The 27,589-nt window shown below is 38.7% G+C and overlaps 1 pseudogene across 2 annotated transcripts in view; it reads right to left on the bottom strand.

Annotated features, from left to right (window-relative positions):
• Window positions 1–330: 330 nt before the first annotated feature.
• LOC150085680 (hexosaminidase D pseudogene) overlaps window positions 331–27,589 on the bottom strand; it is a 42,088-nt pseudogene continuing 14,829 nt past the window's right edge. For both annotated transcript variants that reach the window (XR_016546974.1, XR_016546975.1), the window contains exon 2: window positions 331–2,728. The product of XR_016546974.1 is annotated as a hexosaminidase D pseudogene, transcript variant X1 (transcript). The remainder of the gene's footprint in view (window positions 2,729–27,589) is intronic.

Below are 27,589 nucleotides of genomic sequence, written 5' to 3'. Positions count from 1 at the left end.
TTTAATCATTCCATTTTCAGCAAAAGTTAGCCTGAAAATTATAGCTAAATTATAAAAAGTCATTAGATCTAAATTTGTACTACCTCGTACAGTATTTAATTCTAAGTGAAATGATTATTTCTACAAAATGTGAAGTTGAATAAATTCTAGAAATGTACAAAAAAAAAAAAAAAAAAACACATGATGGAAACATTAGTATCAGCCAATACTTAGCCACATTCCTTATAATTTTACCACTACTGATTAAACTGCTAGCAGCAGTACAAAGCATTCCTTAAGTTGCAAATGATAGAGGAAGGGAAAATAAAACAATCACAAAACAGGTCTGTGCACAGTTATGAAATGCATTTTATCTTTCTTGTCCTGTCAAGTATTATAACATCTTCCAAAAAAATTACAGCTTCAACTAGTATTGTCCAATTTAAACATTATTGCACAACTGTACAACACTTTCTGTCCAAGTACAGAGTTGAAGTAGGAGAAGAAATTGGAGCACAGCTCCCACTATATATCAACTACTGGTATCCCAAAACACCAGTATTAAACGAAATAGAGAAATCTGGGGGGGGGGGTTAATTATTCCTGTTAACTGACTAAGCAGGTGCTTTTCCTGGAGTGTTTTCTTCTCCAAGTCCTACCGAAAATTTCTTCAGAGTTTCAAGTGGTGGCAGGGGTCGTCTTGGCCATGTCTTGGCCTTCTTCAAGTTCATGCCATCTTTCCATAATTTCTCCATCTTCGTAATGTATGGAAAAATATTTTGTTCTATCCACTCAGCAACTGTATACTCATCATAAACTTCACGTAGGGCATCTCTTGCTGTGCGAACAAGTGAATTCAAAGGATAATAGATGGAAGAATAGTCTGTCAACCCTTCGTCAATCCGCATAGGACTAGTAAGATTGTGACGAATATTATATTCTGTCAACCACGCTTTGTGTACAGTTACATCATACAAATAATCATTAACTCTCTTAATAGCTTCACTATGGTGCTGTGTCAACCTAAATACAGCAGACCCAGGGAAGAAACAACTAGATGCTCTCTGCCACAAATATGGATCACTGTCAAAATCTACTTGTCCCCTCTGATGTACAGTACACTGCAGAATTTGATGGAACTTGGAGAATAGCTGTTGTTGATTGAAATAGCCATGAGAAACAGTAAGAAGATTAACAATTAGGGAAGGGATTCCAGCAGGAAGTAGCTCACACAGTGCTGCCAGATGATCATACCTTTGCCAGCCAGTAATCACAATGCCTCGAAATGCACTAAATTTTTTGTATTGTTCATTCATAACTTCCAGCCATGCTTCATGATTTTCTAAATGCATTTTGATATTGGGTACAGTTAATGTCTCACCAAAGGCACCTTTAAAGGCACTTGCCGCCCAGATGAAAGGAAAGACCTCACTGTACATCATCCATACATTATATGGAACAAATCGGTAAATATCTTTAACATATGTCCACACCATAGGCTCAACCAATGTTCCCAACTGAAATTCTTTAAGCTTTTCCGTTGGCATCTGTCTTAACATATCATCCCACATAATGGGTATAATGTTATGCTTGCTCCTAACATACTGTGCCACACGGGCCACATGTGAAAGGAAAAGATTGTCACGATCTAATCTCATGCATTTGCTACAGTAACCCAAATGAAATACTTCATCACAGCCAACATGTAGCCACTTTATATGTGGATGAAGAGCAACAACTTGATCAATGAGATGCTGAACAAGGGTAAAAGAATCATTACGTGAAGGGCAAAGTGCCTGAGGATAGTCATCAACCTCACGGAGGTCACGAAATTCTTGGAGCTTCAAGACAAATTCTAGATGGCCAAAAGTTTGTACAAGTGGAATAACCTCCAAATTGTATGTGTGGGCAAGACCTAGAATAGTCTGTATATCCTCTTTGGAGTATGCATTTTTTGCTTGGACTGTCATCAGTGGTCCCCAAAAGGGAAACATATCCTCATATTCTAAAAGAATAGCATTAGCTCCAGCATCTTTAAGAAGAGGAAAGAGTTGTTTATAATAGGTCACTTTAGGAGGAGCACCCTTGAGGTCAAAATGTACCACACGCAAAGGAGGAATAAACAAAGTTCCGTGACTTCTTGCTGCTGAATCTTCACCAGCAACAACCTGCCATTGTTTGCCTTGCCAAGCTTGATTCTGAGACTGATAATTGCCATTCTGGTTCTGCTGCTGCTGTTGTCCTTCTTTATAAATATGATTTCTGGATCCCCAGTTTTCTTGCTGATTAGACTGGTGACTTGTATCCCGTCCTGTTGACTCTTGGTGGGCTTGATTATACTGAACTCTATTGGGATTATTTGATATGGAATTTTTATCGCCATTCAGAGGTCTTGCTATACCTGCTCTTATTTCGGGTACTCCTTTACCATTAGTTACCTGGAAATCTACCGAGTTCTGTGCTTGCTTATTCAACTGCACTAAAGCAGATAGATTTCGGCGTGGAATAAGTGTCTTCTGACTCCTGCTGGTTACTCCATTCATACCAAGAGGAAAATCATGCTTCTCTGCTGGAATGTTCCGTATTACAAGATCGCTGTGGCTCCCCACGGAGCCATATTGTAAACATATGATAAGAACTGTTGTCACCATAACTGCTGCAAGGAGGAAGGATTTACGTCGCCACAAGGACAGCACAAGATGCTGGGGACAGTGCCTTGCCACTTGGATCAGCATTATCTTGACACTTTCTAAAGAAAAAGGAAAACTAGACATTAACGAAACCAGAAATTAATCTGATGAAAATAAGATTCCTATACATGCACATCCAGGACTCAACGAATACAGTTAATCAGTTAAGCAGATTGCTACTCAATCTTTAATTATACATGCAATAATCATAATTTTCTAGTTTATAATATATAATTTTTCATCTGTCAGATGAGACCAAGTATTTGTTGAGCTCTGTATGGATACAGAGGGTAATTACAAATGATGTTGCAAATTTTAAAATTTATTATGGAAAAACAAGCAAAGATGTTAAAAAACAAGATATACACTAATAAAGAAAAGCACAAAGGTTTTTTTTTTTATCTAATAAAGTTCATATATCCTGTTCTTGAAATTAACATTTCTGGATTCAGTGGAATAAAATCTTCATTTCTGATATTTTCTCTCACAGCCAATCCAATTATCAGAAAATTCTCATTCAAAAACATTAATATCATTGATTATATATTGCTTATTGTACGTTACCACAGTATCATTGTGGTAACGTACTGTTATCCCACCTTGCTGAAAAAAAATCATCTGGTCTATCTCCTAGCAGTTGCAGCATCTGCCACATCTCAAGGATATTGCAGTAAGCAGTATCAATTTTTTTTTTTTCTGTTAGGGTGTTATCACAAAATTCTTTTCTGTTATCACAAATCAACAATACCTTGGGAAAAGTTTCTTCATTAACATGAATTTTTTTTTTTTTCTGTTGTATTTGTTAGTATTTCTCTAACATATATTATTTTTTAAATACAGAACATGTTCTAGATATACAGCCCTATACATCTAGAGAAGAGGTCAAAAACCTATGGCCCTGATGCCAAGGGCATGTTACTAGATATTAAACTGAATAGTACTACAAGACTATTATATTTAATCTGAACTGCTTTATGCATTGCTATAAAAGTTACCAAGTTACAATTTAATTTCAAAGTGAAGCACCCTAACTGCATTTAAAAAGCCCACTCTCGGATTCATCACGAGTACACCCCCCCACCTTTTCGGAAATTATCAAAAAGATGATTTTCATATACAGAGAGTATCTGATTTGTTAAATTCATAGTCAGACCAGGAATAAAAATAAAAAAGGTAAACTGCAGCCATTATCAACCCACTGCAGAATGGAAGCCTCCTCAACAATCGTACTGAGGGACATGGACCATAATCTACCACGCTGGTCCAGTGCGGGTTGGCAGATCGACTGTATTTAGCAGTCAGGAGCTTGAACCCCAGTCTACTCAAAGAGCGTGTGCTACTGCACTCCCACTCCTGACCACTCGGCTATGAAGGCTTTACTAATGCTATTCATATTTTATGTAGACAGATGCTCATTTTCCAGTGACTGTTAAATGGGCTTTCCCATTTAACAGTTTATATAGTACCTTTGTACTATATAATATAGTACAAATAGTACCTTTGTACTATTTTTTATATAGTACCTTTGTACTATATAAAAAAATTATTTCTTATACTCTTTACAGTTGTTATATCTGTTCACAGAAAGAATAACCAGCTTAAAGTGGTGTGTCTACATCCAGGAAATGCTTGGCTATTTCAGAACTTTGAAGATATTTAAGCCAGACACTCATCTGGAGTTGTTCCATCTTCTGTACATCTGCTCGAAGTATGCCATCCTGTATTTCTTCTTGAACTCCAATGTTTATTAACTGTGTGATATGCAAATCATATATAACCACTGCAAATAGAAATACTTCAAATACAACAGAAAAAATTCTATTGATTTTGTAGGCAGCATATCCTTGCATCATTCCAGTTTCGAGAGTGGACTGCAAAACACTATGTGCTCTTTGCATTCAAAACCCTAACTTATAAAGCACTTTGTAATCCTTAAACTTAAATTTGTAATTTTAAAATTATACTGTAATTCTAATACTGTTCATCATCATCATCAGCCATTTTCAATCCACTGTAGGATGAAGGCCTCTCCAGCAACTTTCCAGTTCCTTCTGTTTTGTGCAATGGCCATCCATTTACTGCCCACAAACTCTTGAATTTCATCTGTCTATCTCCGTTGTTGTCTTCCAGGTTTTCTTTTAGCTCCTTTTGGATACTATTTTGTTATTTTCTTAGTCCATATGTCATCCTATCTTCGAGCTGTGTGTCCTGCCCAAGTCCATTTCAGCTCTTTAGTTTTGATAAGAATGTTCTTCACTTGTGTTTGCTGCCTAATCCACGTGTTTCTCTTCTTATCCAACAGTCTGATATCAAATATAATTCTTTCCATCCTTTGCTGTGTTGATTCCAGCCACTCTTCCATTCTTTTGGTGGTTGCCCAAGTTTCACTTCCATAAGTCATGGCAGGGAATATATATTGGCTCATTATTTTACATTTCAGACAAATTGGGATATTGCTCCTCAGTATGTGACTATAGGAGCTTAGAGGGGAACAGACATTCTGTATGTTATCCTCTAACAGACTTCCATCAGTCTAAAACACTGATGGACAGAGTGGCAGATCCAGAAATAAATGACAGGAGGGGCACCATTTGTGATAGGGGGACCCATTTTGTGCTTTGCTTGTGCACATATTAATGCAAAGAACAAAACAAATATGACACTCAAACATAATGTGACTAGCAGACACAGGCACACAGCTAAAGCCTGAATTACTTTTAAGTAAACGTTACACACAACCAAACTGCGTGATGCCTCGAACTAGAATGGCAATCACATCAGCATCAGTGTTACTAACTGTAGCCAATTGAAAATAGCTGAGCCACAATTCAAAAATAGATAAATTCCTATGTTAACAATGAAAAAAAGAAAAAAAATTTTGTAGCTAAAGGGAATTTAAATGATTGGTGTATATTCTCAGAAAAGCGATGGGGAGTACGTGTCCCAGTGTCCCTACCCTGAATCCGCCACAGGATGGATCCAATATCTTTCTATTTTAGAAGATTTAGGCGAAGTCCAGCTGGCCTACCTCCCTAAAATCTATTTGTGCACACTTTCTCATTGGTAAGTCCTCTTAAGTCACTTTGGTGACAACAAATGTGTAGAGTGGTTCTCTTCAAGACACCTTGTCAGAGAGTGAAGAGGAAAAGACCAAACCCTCCAGCACATTATGACAACATGATGAAACAAATAGCCCTCAGTCCCCAGTGGCTTTTACTCTCCCTCTTACGGCAGCGAGAGAATCAGAGTGGATGCAGAGGAAGTTAAGAGAGAATATTAGAGCTGGAAAAGGAATTAGAAAATGTGAATTGAAATATCATTGGCTTGACTGAAATAAGACGAAGAAATTAATCACTAATAAGTTTTTGGAATTGGTGAAAGAAACGAAAGAGGTGAAAGGCTTGTGGAATTTGCAGAATCTCGAGGAATGTCAGAATTGAACACTTTTTTCAAGATAAGGGTGAACAGAAAGTGGACATGGAAAAGCCCAAATGGATTAACAACTAATGAAATTGACTTCATCCTCACTAATAGAAGATATATTGTGAATGGTGTTACCGTCCTGAATAAGGTAAATGTTGGATATGATTACAGAATGATAAGATGCACACTTGATATAGATATAAGAAAGGAAAGGAAAAAACTGACTCCAGTAAATAATACGGACTTTGAGATAACAGAAGAGGAGAAAAAGCAGTACATACTGCAACTTAACAACAAGTTTGAGCTTCTGCAGATCTTTCAGGACCGAGATATTGGGAAGGAATACAACTTTCTGAAAGTTATAAAGTCCAAGAAACCTATAGGTAAAAAGAAATTCAAAGAAGAAAAATATGTCAAGAAAACTTGTCACGATGAACCGAAGACAACAAATGATGAGAAAGATAAACATTGGCAAGGAGTGTATCACAAAGGCGGGAAAGTTACGAACGGTAGCGGAGTTGAAACACGTGGAAACCCTTACCGATACTTTTATGCAATTACAAGGCCGAGTAAAGAATAAATACACCAAATTAATCAGAAAATCACAAAATAATGTTATACTACTAAATTTAAATCAAAAGTTTTAGAAAAACAATAATTTCAAATCAATAAATAAGAAAAATCCACTTAGCGGCTTTGAACACGACCGTCTCCTAGTAGCGATGCAAGGAGTGTATCGATATCAGGCAACAACTCGGCGTTCTTGTGGGCCTATATGAGAGCTTGAAGGACAGGGTGGATGCCCTCGAAGAAACTAAATTGAGGGGCCCATCAAGCTCTCAGCTGCCCACATCAACGCCAGAGCTTGCACTTGGGCATCGCGTGACACAGAGACAACCCCCAAGGCAAAACGCGCTGGTCCCGAAGGAACTAGTAGTTGTTGGTGACTCTATTGTCAGGGAAACGGGGAACATGCTTTGTAAAAAAGATAGGTGGAACAGGACCAGGGTATGTCTGCCAGGGGCAAAGGTTGATGACGTTATAGAGCGAATATCATCTTTTAAGGGCACAAAAGGTGATATAGTTGTACACGTTGGCACTAATAATATTAAGAGTAGGAGACCAGCAGAATTATTTAACAAGTACAGGTCACTGTTGAACAAAAGCCGAGAATTAGGGTTGAATTTGAAAGTGTCTGCAATTCTGCCCGGACACGATAGGAGGGAGTATATGATGAGAGCCTTGTCGATCAATTCGGCCCTGGAAAGATTGTGCAAGGCTCAAGGGGTAGAATTTTTTTTCAGCCTGGACTGTACTTGTTAACAGGAGAGATTGCTTCTACAGGGATGGGATACACTTAAATAGAAAGGGTGCAAGAATATTTTCTGATGCTATCGAGGCAGTGTTAGGTGGGTCGGAAAACTGCTAGCTTGGGGGGAGACAAAGACCAATAGATTGACAGTAGCCACTGGCAGAGGTGAAAGAGATTCTTGCACTGCTTCTATTAGAATGAGCAGAAGCCTGAAAAACAAGATGCATGGTATTTCAGAGACTGCTGGGAGCCATTGCGGTACAAGTAAACACATGGGTTGTGTTAGGGTAGTTAAGAATAGAAACAGGTGCAGGTATACTTGCATGTACACCAATGCTAGGAGTTTAGTAAATAAATTTGATGAATTTGAGGTATTGCTCAAAACATCGAAGGCAGATATTGTTGGGATATCAGAGACGTGGTGTCACACAGATATAAGGGATGCAGAACTGCAATTTGGGGAGTACAACGTCTACAGAAAGGATAGACAGGATAGGAAGGGGGGAGGAGTTATGCTATTAGTTAAGAAACACATAAAAACCAAGGAAGTGAAGCCAGTCGACATCGCTGGACAGTGCAGTGTTGAGTCAGTTTGGTGTGACATAAACATTGGGAGATCAAAATTGAGAGTAGGAGTGTGCTATAGGCCTAATGACTCTGATGAGTATAATAAGGAACTGTACAGGGAAATAGAGTGGGCCAGTAAATCAGAGAGTCTTATAATGGGAGATTTTAATTTCCCAGATATTGACTGGAATTTGGGGGCTGGTTACTCACACAATAGCAGGGCTTTTGTGGATTTATTGGATGATTGTTTTCTACATTAGCATGTTCGGGAGGCAACTAGAGGGAGTAATACTCTTGATTTGATTATCAGCAGTGATTCTTCATGCATTAAGAATCTGCAGATAAATGAACCACTAGGTGCCAATGATCACAGTGTGCTGAAGTGGGATTTACTCAAAGAGGTAACTACCATTAGGGGTAAAGGGAAGGGTTATTGCTTCCGTAAAGGCGACTACGATGGACTGAGACAGTATTTAAATTCTATACAGTGGGACCAACTGATGATGTTACCAACAGCAAATTCAAAATGGGAAGCATTCAAAGAACTTATCTTGGAAGCTACTAGGCTTTACATACCAACTAAGAAATATTGTTCAAGGTTTAAGCCAAAATGGATGTCAGATGAACTAATGAGGCATATGGCAGAGAAGAAAAATGTATGGGATACTTACAAATTAACACATGACAGAAGCCTATGATAGATACAAGTTGATATGCAACCATGTTACAAAGGAGGTTAGGCAGGCGAAGGCAGATTATGAGAAATCCTTGGCAAAGGATGCAAAGAAAAACAGCAAAGAGTTCTTTACTTATGTAAACTCTAGAAGGAAGGGGATGAATCAGATTGGTCCACTTGATATTGATGGGTCAACTGTTGATGATCCTGCTCAGGTAGCTAACAAACTAAATGAATATTTTGCATCAACATTCACACATGAGGAGTTATTCAGCGAGGGGAATGCCAGAGGTGTATTCAACTCTAGCAGTAAGCTACAGAATCTTGAAATAACTGGGAGTAAAGTGGAGGAGAAACTGTTGAAGATAAACACAAGAAAGGCACCCGGGGTGGATGGGATCTATCCAGTTATATTAAAGGAGGCAGCAAAGGAAGTAAGCAAACCCTTAGCCATAATTATGAGAGCTTCCTTGGACTCAGGGGAGGTACCCATAGACTGGAAATGTGCAAATGTGACCCCAATTCACAAAGGAGGATCAAAGGCTGACAAGTAATTATAGACCTGTGAGCTTAACTTCTGTTCCGGGAAAATTAATGAAGGCACTGGTTAAAGAAGCACTGCAGGATCATTTAAACAAGACATCAGTTATAGCTCAGACACAGCATGGTTTTGTTAAGGGAAAGTCTTGCCTGACCAATTTGATTGGATACTATGATGCAGTCACAAAAGAACTGGATGCAGGGTATAACTTTGATATTATATACTTGGATCTTAGAAAGGCTTTTGATACTGTTGCACATGGAAGACTGCTACACAAATTGGAGCAGTATGACATTGGAGGCAAATTGCTGCTATGGATAAAGGGGTGGTTGAGGGGGAGAAGACAGAGAGTGGTAATCAATGGACACTGCTCATCATGGACTGATGTTATTAGTGGAGTCCCTCAGGGCTCAGTGTTGGGTCCATTATTGTTTTCTGTATTTATAAATGATATTGATGATGGTATATCGGGCTTAATGTCCAAGTTTGCAGACGATACAAAGGTTGGCAGGGTTGTCAAGGACACTACTGACACTATGCTGCTGCAACAGGATCTGGAAAGGTTGAGCAGATGGGCTGAGAGGTGGCAAATGAAGTTTAACATTGACAAATGTAAAGTACTACACATGGGAAACAGCAACCCCAGAGCAACGTATCAACTCTGTGGTACTACACTGACAGTGGTAGAGAATGAAAGGGACTTGGGGGTGGTTGTGCAGGCAGATATGAAGTTCTCTGAGCAGTGCAGAGGGGCTGCAAGAGTAGCTCATGGAGTATTGTCAATGATATACAGGAATTTTTTCCAGCAGGGATAAGGAGGTGATTATTCCATTGTATAAGGCAATGGTCAGGCCACACTTGGAGTACTGTATACAGGTCTGGAGGCCTCATTTCAAGAAGGATGTTGTTGTTGTTGTTTGGTTTTTAGGAGCATTAGCAACTAATGCCATATTGCTCCGGGATATGCGGTGGTCATTCCCTGACCTTTCCGCGTCCTTCGTATTTGGTGGTGACGGGCTCGAACCCCAGTCTAATCAAGAAGCGTGTGCTTTGCACTGCTGCTCCTTCCCACCTGGCTACGGAGGCGCCTTCAAGAAGGATGTAGAGCTGCTGGAATGAGTACAAAGAAGGGAAACAAGATTAGTGAATGGAACAAAGGGGTGCTCTTACGAAGAAAGGCTTAAGTTTTGCAAATTACAGTGTCTGGAGACTAGGCACCAGCGAGGTGATCTGATAGAGGTGTATAAAGCCTTGAATGGTTTAAGCATGCTCAATGCTGATGGGATTCTTCCTCTAGCTCAGAAAAATCACCTGAGAGGGCATAAATTCAAATTGAGGAAAGACATATGTGGGATAGACGTGCGGAAATTTGCCTTTAGCCAGCGGGTGGTTGGTTGGTGGAACAGACTTCCATCCCTTGTGGTGGAGGTTGATAGCCTAAATAAGTTTAAGGCTCAGCTGGACAGGTATTTTGAACGAACAGAGGGTTGAAGTGGAAGTGGGGTTTTTTTTTTTTTTTTTTTGGCTGATGCTGCATAAGCTTGCTTTCTTGCATCAAATGCCTCTACTAATGCTAATGGACAAAATTGAGTATACTGAGTTATGCGAGACTCAGAGAGGACATAAGATTTAACACAAGAAAAGTAGAACAAGCATTAAAGAAAAACAAAGCACTTAAATTAGCAGTCATGAGCAGTAATACAGAAATACAAATGATACTGAATCTGAAGAATAGTGATGGTGTACTTATAAATAGCAGAGAAGGCATAATTCAAATAGCCGAGACTACTATAAAGTATTATATAAGGAGCAAGGGAATGATGCCAGCAGTAGAAAAGACGAACACAAATTTGCAACACATACGACATACCTGATATCCTTCCTGATGAGATATAACATGCATTGAAGAAAATAAAGAATTAAAAAGCCCCGGGTGAAGATGAATTTGCTGTAGAGTCGTCAAAATAGGGAGAAAGAAAGAGACATGAGACAGAAACTTGCAGACTCTTCACAAAATACATTAGGAAAGGCGTGACCACCTAATTGAGTGGAATAATGTAATCATAATTTTGCTGCATAAGAAAGGAGACAAATCATAAACTGGAAATTATAGACTAATTAGCTTGTTGTCCCACATCTACAAGTTGTTCACAAGGGTCAATCGCTAACAGATTAAAAAGAGTACTTGATGAGAATCAACTGAAAGAGCAAGCTGGTTTTAGGACAGGATTCTCAACTATGGATTACCTTCACATAATATCACAGCTAATGGAGAAAGCAAATGAATACAGAACACCATTACGTCTGGCATTTGTGGATTATAAAAAGGTATTTGACTCCTTCCTTATCAGAGAAATTAACCAAGGAAAAACCACTTTAGTATTAGCAGCAGCAAATGATGCAAGAAAGCATATACAACCATCACAACAAAAAAAAATAAATAAAATAAAATAATAATCCCATTTCACCTATCCATTCTATCTAACAGTTTCTCTAGTTCCTTCTTGAATTTATTCACACTTTCTACTTCCACATCAGATGGAAGTTTGTTCCAGCAATCAATCACCTACTGGCAACATGCAAACTTCTGCAACCAACCTTCCTAAATTGAATTTGTTACCTTATGTGCATAGTCTGAACAAGAGGAAGAATCTCATCAACACTGAGCTTACCCAATCCATTCAAAGCCTCGAACACCTCAATCAGATCACCTCGCAGCTGTCTTGTATTGAGATACTGTGATTTGCACAAGGATAAGAAGTGGTAAGAGCACTCCTTTATTCCCATCACAAGATCAATCTTGTTGTCCTTCTCTGTACCCACCACTCCAGCAGCTCTACATCCTTACTAAAATGAGGACTCCAGACCTGTATGCAGTACTCAAGATGTGGCCTAATCATTACCTTGTACAATGGAATAATCACCTCCTTATCACTAATTAAGAGGCACCTGTATGCACTGCTCAGGGAACTTCATATCTGACTGCACAATTACCATCAGGTCTTTTTCATTTTCCACTATCCGAGTGTAGTACCACACAGTATGTTAATCTGGGATTATTGCTATCCATATGCAATAGTTATCATTTGTCAATGCTAAACTTCAATTGCCATTTCTCAGTCAACTGCCAAATTTTTCTAGACCTTGTTGCAGTAGCATACTATCATTACTGTCATTCACTACCTTTCTATCAATATCACTAATAACAACTGTATTAATATCACTAATAACCATTGTATCAATATCACTAATAACCACTGTATCAATATCACTAATAAATACAGAACACAACAATGGGCCTGGCACTGAACCCTGTGTAACCTCACTAATAACATTAGTCCACGAACACAGTTTCCATTGATAACAACAACTTCTCCAACTCAACCATTCTATTACCCACAGCAGCAACTCATCCTCAATCCCCACCCTGCTCAATTTGTACAGCATCCAGGTCCTTTATAACTGCATCATAGTATCCAATCAAGTTGGTGAGACAAGACTGCTCCTTGACAAACCCATGTTTTGACAGAAGTATAACTGCACTCCTGTCTAAATAGTCCTGCATTACTTACTTAACCAGTGACTTCATTATTCTCCCAGTAACAGAAGTTAAGCTAACAGGTGTATAATTATTTGTATCACCCTTTGTGAATTGAGGATGCATTTGAACATCTCCAGTATGGGAACTTTCCTGCATTATGGCTAAGGGTTTGTTACCGCCTTAGCTACCTACCATCAGGGATAAAGGGAAGGGTTTTTGCTTTCGTAAAGGTGACTACGATGGTCTGAGACAGTATTTAAATTCTATACAGTGGGACCAACTGATGATGTTACCAACAGCAAATTCAAAATGGGAAGAATTCAAAGAACTTATCTTGGAAGCTACTAGGCTTTACATACCAACTATGAAATATTGTGTAAGGACCCATCCTTACAATAATAATTAATAAAGTCTTGTTAAATATTGGGAGAGTTAATTGTAGAGTAAATAGTTAGTTTTCAGCTCAAATATCATGGGTTAGGAAACACTGGAATTTGAAGGTTATTCCAGACACTCCCAGTTAGTTATATCTCGTTTGTAAAGGATTCCTTAAGTGAGTCGGTAAAAGTAATAGACCGAAACAAATCCCACTTAAGACAGGAGCATATACTCAACAGAAAGGGCACTGAGTGCGGAAGTACCCTCTTAAAAATTTCACAGTGCGACCAATAGCAGGTGTGGGCGACGTAGTAATGGATGTGAGTATGAGGTCACATGGAAGGCCTGGAACTTTCCTAGCTGACCGGAACTTACGTTTAGCTTTCTGGAAAGTACCAGAAATTTCTAGACCAACGGAAGTTCAGACATAAAGGATGGAAAAACACGCCCACGGAAATGAAAGGAGACGAATAAGAATCACGAAGGACAGGATGTGGAAGTCAACGATTGGCCAGGAAGAAAGCGGAGGGATTTTTGAGAGAACGTAGAGAAGGGCCTGAAAAATTGATACTGGGCAGATCCGAGGAGTTTTGTTTTGGGGTGATTCGGAAAGAGTCGTGGTCTAGTTTGGGTGGTGGATGCAGTCCTGGGGCAGATGGAATTTGTAGCGGGAGAATTGTGATAAGAACTCTAGGTAAGACTAGAGTAGGAAGGAATGTTCACTTGTAGATATTGAAGCAGTATGGAGGGAGAAAGGAGAAACACACTCAGAGAATTCTAGAGGTAAAGTTTAATCAAATGAGCTGTCGAGCGACTGGCCTACTCGGAAAGCACCTCAGTCCACGGAAAAAAATGCAGACTAAGAAAGAATATAGGATCCTGAATTAAATCCAGCCGCGTAGTACCCGGTAGGGAAACATCAGAAAGATTGCCGTGATCCCCGGATGGGCGACCTTCCGCATCCAGTCCACGCCTAAGGCAGATAGGAAAGTAAACCGAGCAAGAAGAAAAGCCCAGAAAATCACGTAAGTGTTAGGAAGTTTTCTGAGAATAAATGAACCTAAATTAGTAAGGGAAGGACTATAGGAGTATGCTATATAGTTATGGAGGGATGTCTAAGTGATAAATATATATATAAGTGTACTAATGTAATACATAAAGAAAGATAATCAGCTTAGAGGGTGGCATAAGAGTAATGTAATTAAGGTGTAAGTAGTCTATAACTGGAAGTGAAGTTCTGTATTAATGTTTGATAGAAAGAAATGACCTATTAAGTAATTAAGAATTGTTAACGATTGGGTAAAGGTTTCCTAACTAGTGTAGAGTTAAAAGTTGAATTCTGAATTATTGTGAATGTTGATTTATGGTGAATATATCTGATTGGAGTAGGAATTGATTAAACAAGTAGGCTATTATGGAGTTGTGGATTAATTGATTGGAAGGGTACTATTTAATTTGGTTGATTAATGTTGACTGTTAACTTGGCTATAAGGAAATGTTTGATTGAATAAATGTACTTTCCTTACAATTTTGGAAAACGAACTCTTAATGAATTTGTTAGCCAGCTCATTGGCTGATAGTTGGTCGTTCATTTATACAGACTGTTTAGGAGTAGAGAGAGAGGGATTGTGTGAGGTGAATACCATGACCTATCGAAGCCTATGTAGAACATGAAGAGACACAATGTTATAATATATAAGATTATGTATTAGAAATGGATAATTGTTGGTGAAATGATTGATTTGATATCACGATATATACACATTTAAACGTTAGTATGATAACAAGTCTCCAACTAAATATTGTATTCAGTTAAATGTTATTGCAAGTTTTCTTATGTATGATATGTCAATAAACAATGTTATATTCTACATTCATGTGTGTGTCTGTCATTCCGAAACTCAGCCAGTCCAGTGGAAGAATACCTAATATAATTGAGGTCCCCTTGAGTCTGGGATTTTCTGAAATCAATCAAGTCAGGTGTTAAAGTGGGAGGGGTTAAAAAAGGGGGATAAATAATATATATATCTATATAATAAATAAATAAAAGAAATAAAAATAAATATAAAAAATCCCAACCCCCACAATTGTTCAAGGTTTAGGCCTAAATGAATGTCAGATGAACTAATGAGACATGGCAGAGAAGAAAAATGCATGGGATACATATAAATTAATGGGTGACATGGAAGCCTATGATAGATATAAGCTGGTCTGTAACCAAGTCACAAAGGAGATTAGGCAGGAAAGGCAGATAATGAGAAATCCTTGTCAAAGTATGCAAAGAAAAACAGAAAAGAGTTCTTCACCTATGTAAACTCTAGAAGGAAAGGGATGAATCAGATTGGTCCACTAGATATCGATGGTTCAACAGTTGATGATCCTGCTCAGGTGGCTAACAAACTAAATGAATATTTTGCATCTACATTCACACATGAGGAGGAAGGGGAATGCCAGAGATGAAGTAAACTGCCAGTGAGCTAGATGATTTTGTAATAACTGAGAGGAAAGTGGAGGAGAAATTGTTGAGGATAAACATAGAAAAAGCACCAGGGGTGGATTGTGATTGTGATTTGGTTTTTAGGAGCATTAGCAACTAAGGCCATATTGCTCCGGGATATGCGGGGGTCATTCCCAGACCTTTTCCGCATCCTCCATATTTGGTGGTGACGGGGTCGAACCCAGGGGTGGATGGGATCTATCCAGTTATATTAAAGGAAGCACCAAAGGAAGTAAGCAAACCCTTAATCATAATTATGAGAGCTTCTTTGGACTCAGGGGAGGTACCCATAGACTGGTGATGTGCAAATGTGACCCCGATTCACAAAGGAAGATCAAAGGCTGACACAAGTAATTATAGACCTGTGAGTTTAACTTCTGTTCCAGGAAAATTAATGGAGGCACTAGTTAAAGAAGCACTGCAGGATCATCTAGACAAGATTTCAGTAATAGCTCGGACACAGCATGGTTTTGTTAAGGGAAAGTCTTGCCTGACCAATTTGATTGGATACTATGATGCAGTCACAAAAGAACTGGATGCAAGGAATAACTTTGATATTATATATTTGGATCTTAGAAAGGCTTTTGATACTGTTGCACATGGAAGACTGCTGCACAAATTGGAGCAGTGTGGCATCGGAGGCAAATTGCTGCTATGGATAAAGGGGTGGTTGAGGGGGAGAAGACAGAGAGTGGTAGTCAATGGACACTGCTCATCGTGGACTAATGTTATTAGTGGAGTGCCTCAGGGTTCAGTGTTGGGTCCATTGTTGTTTTCTGTATTTATAAATGATATTGATGGTGGTATATCAAGCTTAATGTCCAAGTTTGCAGACAATACAAAGGTTGGCAGGGTTGTTAAGGACACTACTGACGCTATGCTGCTGCAACAGGATCTGGAAAGGTTGAGCAGATGGGCTGAGAGGTGGCAAATGAAGTTTAACATTGACAAATGTAAAGTACTACATAAGGGAAACAGCAACCCCAGAGCAACGTATCAACTCTGTGGTATTACACTGACAGTGGTAGAGAATGAAAAGGACCTGGGGGTAATTGTGCAGGCAGATATGAAGTTCTCTGAGCAGTGCAGATGGGCTGCAAGAGTAGCTCATGGTGTCTTGTCAATGATATACAGGAATTTTTCTAGCAGGGACAAGGAGGTGATTATTCCCTAGTATAAGGCAATGGTCAGGCCACACCTTGAGTACCGTATACAGGTCTGGAGGCCTCATTTCAAGAAGGATGTAGAGCTGCTGCAACGAGTACAGAGAAGGGCAACAAGATTAGTGAATGGAACAAAGGGGTACTCTTAAGAAGAAAGGCTTAAGTTTTGCAAATTACAGTGTCCGGAGACTAGGCACCAGCATGGTGATCTGATAGAGGTGTATAAAGCCTTGAATGGTTTGAGCATGCCCAATGCTGATGGGATTCTTCCTCTTGCTCAGAATAATCACCTGAGAGGGCATAAATTCAAATTGAGGAAAGACAGATGTAGGATAGATGTGCGGAAATTTGCCTTTTATCCAGCGGGTAGTTGGTTGGTGGAACAGACTTCCATTCCTTGTTGTGGAAGTTGATAGCCTAAATAAATTTAAGGCTCAGCTGGACAGGTATTTTGAATGAACAGAGGGTTGAAATGGGAATATATTTTTTTTTTTTTTTTTTTGGCTGATGCTGCATAAGCTTGCTTTCTTGCATCATGCTTCTACTAATGCTAATGCTAAAAGTGGACCAATGTGATTCAACCCCTTCCTTCTAGTATTTACATAAGAAAAGCAGTCTGTTATTTTTATTTGCGTCCTTTGCCAAAGATTTCTCATAATCTGCCTCGATTGCACACTACTTTATATCTATCGCAGGCTTCAATATCACCTGATAATTTGTATAGGCAGTGCCAGGTTATGGCATGCGGTAGCAAGGCCCTTGCCTAGGGCACCATTCTTTAATGGGCACCAAAAAAAAACCAGAACAATGAGACAACAATATATACATCCTTAGTATATGGTGCCGAAAATTCATTCTACCTCGGTGCAGAAATACTTTGGTCTGCATTTAGGTCTAAGCCTTGAACAGTATATCTTATTTGGTATGAAAAGGCTAGTGGCTTCTATGATTGTTTCCTTGAATGCTTTGCATTTAGAATTTGCTGATGATATCATCATCAGTTGGCCCTATGTATAGAATTTAAAAAGTGTCTGAGACAACTGTAGTCATCTTTATGAAAGTAAAATCCTTTCCCTTTGCTCTTGATGGCAGTTACAGCTTTAAGTAAATTCCACATCAATACATTGTGATCACTGCCACCTAGTGGTTCTTTTATCTGGATATTCTTAACACATGAACGATCACTGCTAATAATCACATCAAGAGTATTACTCTCTCTTGCTTTCTCCACCATGCTGCAGTAGAAAACAGTTATCCAATAAATCCACAAAACTTTAGTGTGAAGTGCATGAGTGACCAACCTACAAGTCAACATCTGGAAAGTTGATATCCCCCATTATGAGACATTTTGATTTTCTGGTCCACTCTATTTCCCTATATAGCTGCTTGGTCATCACAGTCATTAGGCCAACAACACACGTCTACTCTCAACTTTGTTTTCCCAATGCTTATATGCTCTTACCAAGAAAGGCTTAAGTTCTGCAAACTGCAGCCCCTGGAGAGTAGGCTGTTTGTTTGTTATTTGGTTTTTTGGGAAAATTAGCAACTAAGGCCATATTGCTCCGGGATATGTGGTGTTCATTCCCTGACCTTTTCGCATCCTCCGTATTTGGTGGTGACGGGCTCGAACTCCGGTCTAATCAAGAAGCGTGTGCTACACACTGCCTGGAGAGTAGACACCTGCAAGGTGATCTGATTGAGGTGAATAAGGCCTTGAATGAGTTGAGCAAGCTGAATGCCGATGGGATGGGATTCTTCCTCTTGCTCACACTAAGAACCTGAGGGGGCACAGTTTCAAATTGCGGAAAGATAGTTGTAGAATAGATATGCGGATATTTGCCTTTAGCCAGCAGATAGTTGATTGGTGGAACAGTCTTCCATCTTTTGTTGTGGAAGCTAATAGCCTAAATAAATTTAAGGCTGAGCTGGAAAGACATTTAGAACAAATGGAGAGGTGATGGGGTTTTTTTTTGGTTGATGCTGCCTAAGCTTGCTTTCTTGCATCATATGCCTCTACTAATGCTAATATCACGCCAAACTGACTCAACATTGCACTTGCCATCCATGTCAACTGGATGCACTGCATTAGATTTTATGTGCTTTTTAATTAAGAGCATAACCCCCCTCCTATCCTGTCTGTACACATTGTACTCCTGATATTCAAATTCTGCATCCCTTATATCTGAGTGACAACATGTTTCTGATATCCCCACAATGTCTGCATTTGATGACTTGACCAGCACCTCAGATTCATCAAATTTATTTACTATACTCCCCTAGCACTGATGTACAATCAAGTATACAAGTACCTATTCTTATTCTTAGTTACCCTAGCACATTCCATGTATTTATTTGTTCCTTGATGACTCACAGCAGGCCTGCTGTGAGTCATCATGGAACAAATAAATGACCTGCTTTATGTAAAAAAAAAATGGCATATCCCTACAAGACTAATAAAGATATTAAAAGTCATGCAGGAATGACCAATGTTTCTTTATAATCCTGAAACTTATTTTGGATTGTATCATTCAGCAGTCTAAAAGTTTATTAAAGTGTTGAAGAGAGCTAAAATAACTGCATGCTGATCTTGTAACAAAGTCTGCAAAATAAAAGGGCACTAATAAGTTAAAACAATTATGCTGAAATTCTGGGGCTAAAAAAAGGCCTTAGGAAGTAACATACAAAGAATCAGATGACCAAAATGTTCATTTAGATGAAGGTTCAGCAATGACATTTTTGATGTGCAAACATCTTTGGTGGCACCTACTAAATTTAGGACAGTAGAAAAACAATTTGTCATGATTTTGCAATGCAGCAATGATGTCATTTCTGTTTCATAATAAAAAAAAATGGAGTCGGGAGAAGAGATCGCACAAAGGATCATGGGAGGTGATCTTGGATGTGCTCAAAGCTGGCATAAACCAGCTGGTGGAAGAAAACATTTATGATTTGGGGCACACCACTTAGGTGGCTTTGGGCTAACCATTGTCACCCATGGCAGAAACCTTGTGGAAACCGGAGAAATGGATATCTTGCAAAATTTAAGGTAAAGCAAAGGATCATGTGAGGTGATCTTGGATGTGCTCAGAGCTGGCATGAACCAGCTGTTTGCAGAAAATCGTGTATGATTTGGGGCATATCACTTGGGTGGCTTTGAGCTAACGATTACCACCTGTGGCAGAAACCTTTTGGTAATCAGAGAATGAGAAATGGATATCTTGAGAGCAGTGTAGCAACATAAACTAGCTCTCAGCACATCCAAGATCATTACATTGCATGCACTTCAGCCTTACCAGTTGAAGCGCATGTAATGTAGGCATTAGAATCCCCGTCTGTATTACTGATGCGGTTGTTTATTTCCATCAAGAGGCGAATCATAAATGTTTTTCTGCAACCAGCTGGGCCGGTCAAAAATATCTGAATTGGTTCACTACTGGGAGATAACAGACTTCAAATTACATGTATGAGTAGAATCTTTTGCTTGTCAACTGGCCATTCTCATTAAATTGCAGATGTCCTCATTGGTCATCAAGTTTTTGCATTTCTTTGCAATTGCGATGAGTGAGCGTGGCAAACTTTACATCCTCATTCATCTCGCTGTTTGGATGATTGTAAAAGTTATGAAAGGGATCTTCTCACAGTTGCATTACAAGACTATGCAGGTCATTACCACATGCTTCGTCAGGGTCAACATCGTTGTTGTTTTGACATATCATCTAACATATTTCAACGTTACTAAGTTGTTTGGACTAACTACTTAATAAACAGAACTGTGAGGTATTTCTTTTGACCTAGGGATGCCATGAAAAAATTAACGAGATACTAAGGGTGCTGTGAACCAAGTAAGTTTGGGAACCTCTGGGTTAGTGAGCTAAAAGATTTTGTAATAACTGAGGGCAGAGTGGAGGAGAAATTGTTGAAGTTAAACACAAGAAAGGCAGCTAGGGTGGATAGGGTCTATCCATTTATATTAAAGGAGGTGGCATAGGAAGTAAGCAAATCCTTAGCCATAATTATGAGAACATCCTTGGATTCATGGGGGCAGGTCCCCATGGGCTAGAGATGTGCAAATGTATCTCCAATTCATAAAGGGGGAACAAAGGGTGACACAAGTAATCACAGACCTGTTAGTTAGACTTGTATTTTGGGAAAATAATGGAGCTACTGGTTAAAGAAGCATTGCAGGATCATCTAGACAAGACTACAGTTATAGTTCAGACAGCATGGGTTTGTTAAGGGGAAAGTCTTGTCTGACCAATTTGATTGGATACTATGATGTGATCACAAATGAACTGGATGCAAAAAATAATTTTGATATCATATACTTGGATTTCAGAAAAACTTTTGATACTGTTGCACATGGAAGACTACTATACAAATTAGAGCAGTATGGCATTAAGGGCAAGTTGTTACAATAGATAAAAGGATTGTTGAGTGGGAGAAGATAGAGAATGGTAATCACAATGGACACTGCTTTTCATAGACTAATGTTATTAGTGGAGTCCCCCGGGGTTCAGCATTGCACCCATTATCGTTTTGTATATTTATCAATGATATTGATGAAGCTGATACAAAGGTTGGCTGGGTTGTTAATGACAGTATGCTACTGCAACAGAATCTATAAAAGTTGGGCAGATGGGCTGAGAAATGGCAACTGAAGTTTAACAATGACAAATGCAAAGCAAATGACAAATGCATATGAGTAGCAGTAACCTCAGAGTAATGTACCAACTCTGTGGTACTACACTCAAAGTAGTGGAGAATGAAAAAGACCTGAGGGTAAGCAGTCAGATATGAAGTTTTCTGAGCAGACAGACAGGCTGCCAAGCAGGTAATGGGGGTCTTGTCAATGATATACAAGAATTTTGCTAGCAGGAATAATTTGATTATCCCCTTGTATAAGGTAAAGGTCAGGCACACCTTGAGTACTGTATACAAGTTATACAAGTCTGGAAGCCTCATTTTAGGAAGGATGTGGGAGTTGCTAGAATGAGAACAGAGAAGGGCAACAAGACTGGTGAGGGGATCAAAGGGGTACTCTTACGAAGAAAAGCTTAAGTGCAGCATCTGGAGACTAGGCACCTGTGAGGTGATCTCATTGAGGTATATAAGACCTTGAATGGATTAATGAATCCCATCAGGCTCAATGCTGATGGGTATTCTTCCTCGCTCAGATTACAAACCTGAGGGATCATGAACTGAAATTGAGGAAAGACGGTTGTCGAATAGATGTGCAGAAATTTGCCTTTAGCCAGCAGGTTGTTGATTGCTGGAACAAACTTCCATTTGTCGTTGTGGAAATTGATAGCGTAAATAAATTCAAGGAAGAAGTGGACAAGCTTTTGGAGCAAATGGAAGTGTGAAATGGGAAGTTTTTTGGGTTTTTTTTTTTTGGCTGATGCGGTATGACTTACTTTCTTGCATCATATGCCTCTGCTAATGAATCGAAAAAGTTAGTAAAATCAGGCAATCATAAAATGTATACATGCATACCCCTCAAGAATTTTATTTTCACTTTAAACATGAATGATCATTTACATAAAATCATTTAATTTCATCTCTTTAGGTGAGCAAATGTGGCATTTTGTAGCATCATCCTTCAGTTATTTTTATAAACATCATATTACTTAATGTTAAATCAGGCTGCTTTTCAATATAATGAAATGCTATATCTAAGGTGTATCTGGCTGCCACGTGAGAAATTTTTGACTCTGGATTTGATTCAATCTCTTCATATTTCAATGCATCTGTTTCCATCATGGTGTGTGTGTGTATATGACTTCTGACTTCCCCATGTTATGGCTTCTTGCTGTAAATCTTTAGAACTTTCAATTTGCCTGAAATCAGTTTAACAACTATGTTCTTTATTACCTTCTTGTAGTTCCAGGCTTTTCATTAGTGTTATCAACATCTCTTTGATGTTGATGGCTTTTTACGATTCTATAGGGTCTTTTTTGTATCTTCTATATATTCTAAAATTCAAGTAAAAACTCTGTTGATCTAGTGATGAGCATGATCAAAATAATTAATTATGAACTTTCAAAAACTGCATTGAAATCCATGTGCATGTGTGAGTGATAGAGAGAGAGGCAGAGTGGCATAAGATGATTCATAATATCAGATCTAATCCACTGTCATTTCATTATTTTTAATTTGTAATCGAATGCTTAATATAATTATTTCAATAATTGACTACACTGGTCTGCACAGATTTTGATGTTTCCAGAATTCATGGTTTCTGGTTTACTTTATGAATTCTAAAAATTCACACCATTTTTACCTATCATGTATAGCATTTTTACAAAGAGTACAAATCATTTTTTTATATAAACATTCCTTGTATATGCAATATGCATACTACTTCATTTGTGAGCGACAGGTATACGTGTGTGAGATTGATATCAGTTAGCTCTATAAATCTACAAAGTATTTCTTCCAATGTGATTTTCATGATCTGTGAGTTTGATAATGACAACTTGACATGTGTGAACAATCCAAATATATGTTGTTACAAGTGCAAAGGATTGGTTCAAGAGTATCCATGTAACAGTTGAAGGATTTTGGGCTGCTAGAAACAGATATGTTTTTGAAACATTTTTCAATTTTATTGACCTATTTAGCATATTAAATCATATTCGATATATAGTTTTACAGCCCTAGTCACGTGCATTAGTTTATTTTTAAATTTAGCTAGAGATTTTGTAAATTACAACTTAATACAAGTAGAACCAGTGTATCGGTGATTTTGCGTGAATATCATATCTCATAGCTTTGTATTATAGTGCGTGGTAGGGGAATTCTAGTCTTAATTGTGACAAATAGGTATCTCAACAGTTCAATTCACGTAAGTTAGTGTTAATAAATAATTTTATTCGTTTTTATTAATTTTATTACTTTACAATCATAATGGTACAGTATAAACTCAATAGTGTAATATATATGTCAGGGAAACAGGGAACATATTGTGCAAAAAGGATAGATGGAACAGGACCAGGGTATGTCTGCCAGGGGCAAAGGTTGATGACGTTGTAGAGCAGATATCATCTTTTAAGGGCACAAAGGGTGATATTGTTGTACACGTTGGCACCAATGAGATTAAGAGTAGGTGACCGGCAGATTTACTAACAAGTACAAGTCAATGCTGAAAAAAAGCCGTGAATTAAAGCTGAATTTGAAAGTGTCTGCAATTCTGCACAGACACAATAGGAGGGAGTATATGATGAGAGCCTTCCCAATCAATTCGGCCCTGGAGAGATTGTGTAAGGCTCAAGTGATAGAATTTTTCTCAGCCTGGTCTGTGCTTGTTAACAGGAGAGGCTGCTTCTACAGGGATGGGATGGAATACACTTAAATAGAAAGGGTGCAAGAATATTTGCTAATGCTATCGAGGCAGAGTTAGATGGGTCGGAAAACTGCTAGCTTGGGGGGATACATGGACTAATAGATTAACAGTAGCCGCTGGCAGAGGTAAAAGTGATTCTTGCACTACTTCTATTGAAATGCAACTGAGCAGCAGCCTGGAAAGCAAGGCAATGGGGATTTCCAGGACTGCTGAGAGTCATAGTGGAACAAGTAAATACATGGGCTGTGTTATGGTAACTAAGAGTAGAAACAGGTGCATGTATACTTGCATGTACACCACTGCTAGGATTATAGTTAATAAATTCGATGAGCTTGAAGTACTAGTCAAGACATCAAAGGCAGATATTGTTGAGATATCAGAGACATAAGCAGTGCAGAACTGGAATTTGGGGAATACAATGTGTACAGAAAGGATAGACATGAGAGAAAGGGAGGAGGGGTTATGCTGTTAGTTAAGAAACACAAAACTAAGGAAGTGCATCCAATTGATGTTGGTGGACAATGCAATGTTGAGACTGTTAACATAAACACTGGGAAAGGAAAAATAAAGAGTAGGTGTGTGTTATAGGCCAAATGAATCTGATGAGTATAATGAGCAATTGTGCAGAGAAACAGAGTGGGCCAGTAAATCAGAGTGTCTTATAATGGGGGATTTTAATTTCCCAGAGATTGACTGGAATTTGTGGGTTGGTCACACACACACTAGAAGGCTTTTGTGGATTTATTGGATGATTGTTTTCTACAGCAGCATGTTCGGGAGGTAACTAGAGGGAGTAATACTCTTGATCTGATTATGAGTAGTCATCAAGAATCTTGATCTGATTATCATGCATCAAGAATCTGCAGATAAAGGAACCACTAGGTAGCAGTGATCAGTGTGCTGAAGTGGGATTTACTCAAAGAGGTAACTACCATCAAGGATAAAGGGAAGAGTTTTTGCTTTCGTAAAGGTGACTACAGTGGTCTCAGACAGTATTTAAATTCTATACGGTGGGACCAACTGATGATGTTACCCACAGCAAATTCTTAATGGGAAGCACTCAAAGAATTTATCTTGGAAGCTACTAGGCTTTACATACCAACTAAGAAATATTGTTCAAGGTTTAGGCCTAAATGGATGTCATATGAACTAATGAGACATATGGCAGAGAAGAAAAATGCATGGGATACAAATAAATTAATGGGTGACGTGGAAGCCTATGATAGATATAAGCTGGTCTGTAACCAAGTCACAAAGGAGATCAGGCAGTCAAAGGCAGATTAAGAGAAATCCTTGGCAAACGATGCAAAGAAAAATAGAAAAGAGTTCTTTACCTAGGTAAACTCTAGAAGGAAAGGGATGAATCAGATTGGTCCACTGGATATTGATGATTCAACTGTTGATAATCTTGCTCAGGTGGCTAACAAACTAAACGAATATTTTGCATCTACATTCACACATGAGTTGGAAGGGGAATGCCAGAGATGAAGTAAACTCTGGCAGTGAGTTAGATGATTTTGTAATAACAGAGAGGAAAGTGGAGGAGAAACTGTTGAGGATAAACATAAAAAAGACACCTGGGGTGATTGGGATCTATCCAGTTATATTAAAGGAGGCAGCAAAGGAAGTAAGCAAACCCTTAGCCATAATTATGAGAGCTTCTTTTTACTCACAGGAGGTACCCATAGACTGGAGATGTACAAATGTGACCCCAATTCACAAAGGAGGATCAAAGGCTGACACAAGTAATTATAGACCTGTGAGTTTAAATTCTGTTCCAGGAAAATTAATGGAGGCACTGGTTAAAAAAGCACTGCAGGATCATCTAGACAAGACTTCAGTAATAGCTCGAACACAGAATGGTTTTGTTAAGGGAAGGTCTTGCCTGACCAATTTGATTAGATACTATGATGGCTAACAAACTAAATGAGTATTTTACATCTACATTCACAGATGAGTTATTGCGGAAGGGGAATGCCAGAGGTGAAGTAAACTTCGATCCCACAAAGGGGGATCGAAGGGTGACAAGAGTAATTACAGACTACTTAGTTTAACTTTTGTTACAGGTAAAATAATGGAGTCATTGGTTAAAGATGCATTGCAGGATCATATAGACAAGACTGCAGCAATAATTCACAAACAGCATGGGTTTGTTAAGGGAAAGTCTTGTTTGACAAATTTGATTGGTTATTATGATGTGGATACAAAGGAAATGGATGCAAAAAATAATTTTTATATCATATACTTGGATTTCAGGAAAGCTTTTGTCACTGTTGCGCATGGAAAACTACTGTACAAATTGGAGCAGAATGGTATCAAGGGTAAGTTGCTAAATGGATAAATGAGTGAGAGAAAACAGAGGATGGTAATCAATGGGTGCTGCTCTTAGTGGATTAATGTTATTAGTGGAGTCCCACAGTGTTCGGTTTTGTGTCCACTGTTGTTTTGTATATTTATCAACGATATTGATGAAGATATATCAGGCTTAGTATCGAAGTTTGCAGATGATGCAAAGGTTGGCAGGATTGTTAATGATAGTAATGGCAGTGTGTTACTGCAACATGATCTAGAAAATTTGGGCAGATGGGCTGAGAAGTGGCAACTGAAATTTAACATTGAAAAATGCAAAGTACTGCATATGTATAGAAGTAACCCCAGAGAAACGTACCAACTGTGTGGTACAACACTTAAGGAAGTAGAAAATGAAAAAGACCTGGGAGTAATTGTGCAGTCAGATATGAAGTTTTCTGAGCAATGCAGACAGGCTGCCAGGGCAGGTCATGGGGTTTTGTCAATGATATATAGGAATTTTGCCAGCAGGGAGAAGGAGGTGATCGTCCCTCTGTATAAGGCAATGGTCAGGCCACGCCTTGAGTACTGCATACAGGTCTGCAGGCCTCATTTTAGGAAGGATGTAGATTTGCTTGAGCGTGTACAGAAGGGCAACAAGATTGGCAAGGGGAATGATAAGACCTTGAATGGGTTGAGCACACTGAATTCTGATGAGATTCTTCCACTTGTTCAGATTATGAACCTAAGGGGACATAAATTGAAATTGAGGAAGGACAGATGTAGAACAGATGTGCAGAAATTCGCCTTCAGCCAGCGGGTAGTTAATTGCTGGATCAAACTTCCATCTGCCATGGAAGTTGATAGGTTAAATAAATTTAAGGAGGAACTGGACAAATATTTAGAGGGGATTGTTTTGTAAATTTATTATTTTTTTTTTGGCTGATGCTGCATAAGCTCATCCACTTGCTTACTTGCATCATATGCCACTACTACTACAAGAAATCATAGACCTGTGAGTTTTAACTTCTGTTGCACGAACATTAATGGAGGCACTGGTTAAAGAAGCACTGCAGGATCATCTAGACAAGACTTCAGTTATAGCTTGGACACAGCATGGTTTTGTTAAAGGAAAGTCTTGCCTGACCAATTTGATTGGATACTATGATGCAGTGACAAAAGAACTGGATG

This window comes from Mastigoproctus giganteus, chromosome 5 (genome assembly GCF_048544385.1).
Source record: "Mastigoproctus giganteus isolate SK-2022 chromosome 5, ASM4854438v1, whole genome shotgun sequence".
Taxonomy (NCBI): domain Eukaryota; kingdom Metazoa; phylum Arthropoda; class Arachnida; order Uropygi; family Thelyphonidae; genus Mastigoproctus; species Mastigoproctus giganteus.
This window is presented reverse-complemented; position numbering and strand designations above follow the sequence as displayed.